Genomic DNA, 1,980 nt, shown 5'->3' on the forward strand with positions numbered 1-1,980 from the left:
GTATGTATAAGATCATTATGTCCAAGTAAAAGTTGAATCACTTTGGTTTTGTTTTTTCTTAACTAGTTATTTTGTCTTTAAAGTCTCAGAAAAGAACTCCATTTGTGTACTTTCAAACCAGAAATAAAGGTTGACTTAGACAACCTTGGGATAAACATATGGGCATAATAAGATAAGGTCCCCAGGATCAGTCCTCAAACCTGGTGGCCCACCAATCCTATACCTTCGCTAAGAATTGGTTTAGGATCAGGGACTATTTCTACTTAGTAAATGATAAGGACAAAAAAGATCACAAAGACATGATGGAGCCAAATGATTATCTATTGTTCTTTAGAATGCAAAGATACAGGGGGGACTTATCTGTGGTTTGGTATAACAAAGCCTGGAACTCAATTAATATTAACTAACAATGATAACATGAAAATAAAATTAAAAAAAAGAAAAAGAAAATCCTTTTGATTGCTCCACATGCCAAGCCTCATAGCCTTTCCTAGAGACCCAATGAAAGCTAAAATAACTAATTAAGAAAATGAATGAAAGTCAAGCCAAACCATGAGAAAATGATCCAAGTTAAAGTACATGACCAAGAGTTGGGTGAGGCATGCCACGAGGCCTCAGGTGACTCTGCAGCCGACCGTGAGCGAGCTGTTGGCACACAGGTGGCCGGGTGCAGCGCTCCGGCTGTGTCAGTGGGTTATGATGCCGTCTCGTACCAACCTGGCTACTGGAATCCCCAGTTGTAAAGTGAAATACTCAAGGCTCTCCAGCACAGACGATGGCTACATTGACCTTCAGTTTAAGAAGAGCCCTCCTAAGATCCCATCTAAGGCCACTGCGCTTGCTACAGTGCTGTTTTTGTTTGGTGCCTTTCTCATAATCATAGGCTCCCTCCTGCTGCCTGGCTATATCAGCAAAGGGGGGGCAGACCGGGCTGTTCCCGTCCTGATCATTGGCATCCTGGTGTTCCTGCCAGGATTTTACCACCTGCGCATCGCCTACTATGCATCTAAAGGCTACCGGGGTTACTCCCACGATGACATTCCAGATCTTGATGACTAGCACCAACCCTCAACCCTGAGGAGAAGAGTCACAGATGGGACTGCTGTAGACAGCTTTTAGATATTGAGCAGAAACTGGCTAAGGGCTAAGGAGTTCTGCAGTTTGCAGATGTTAAACTAAAGAATGGCCAGATTTTATGGGTCCATCCTCAGGATGTCAACTGAGCTTACAATTACAGATTAACTAATTAGCACATGCTCTATTTTTCATCTCCTGGCTCTGTCAAAAGCTGACAAGTTTTTCCCCACGAGTATGTATCTTGGAAGAGTAGCAATGTTAATGGTGTGGGAAAGCAGGAGGTTACCCTGTAGTGGAGAGTGTTACTGCTGCCACCCTTTTTAGAGTTCAGCATTTCTTTTAAATAGTCCTCATTGTCAGTTCTGGTAGCAAATGGAAGAATTTAATATGTTAAATTTCATATTACTAGTAATTTATTTTGAAAACATCTAAGTATCTTACCCCTACACTCATCTATCACTTTGTGTTCTAGTGGAAGACCTTGGCAAATCAAATGTCAGCGTGTGGGTGCATCTGTAATATTTTTTACTTGTTTTCTTATTAATAGCAGCCAGGACTTTTTTTTTTTAAATTTTTTATTGTTATGTTAATCATACATTACATCATTAGTTTTTGATGTAGTGTTCCATGATTCATTGTTTGTGCATAACACCCAGTGCTCCATGCAGAACGTGTCCTCCTCAATACCCATCACCAGGCTAACCCATCCTCCCACCCCCCTCCCTTCTAGAACGCTCAGTTTGTTTTTCAGAGTCCATCGTCTCTCATGGTTCATCTACCCATCCGATTTCCCCCCCTTCATTCTTCCCCTCCTACTATCTTCTTCTTTTTTTTTTTCTTAACATATATTGCATTATTTGTTTCAGAGGTACAGATCTGTGATTCAACAGTCTTGCACAATTC

The 1,980-nt window shown here is 41.2% G+C and overlaps 1 pseudogene; it reads left to right on the forward strand.

Annotated features, from left to right (window-relative positions):
- The first annotated feature begins 340 nt into the window (after positions 1-340).
- On the forward strand, positions 341-1,184 carry LOC102738558 (transmembrane protein 230 pseudogene; annotated as a pseudogene).
- The last annotated feature ends 796 nt before the right edge of the window (positions 1,185-1,980 follow it).

Source organism: Leptonychotes weddellii, unplaced genomic scaffold (assembly GCF_054177405.1).
Source record: "Leptonychotes weddellii isolate Sample4059 unplaced genomic scaffold, ASM5417740v2 HiC_scaffold_1066, whole genome shotgun sequence".
NCBI lineage: Eukaryota > Metazoa > Chordata > Mammalia > Carnivora > Phocidae > Leptonychotes > Leptonychotes weddellii.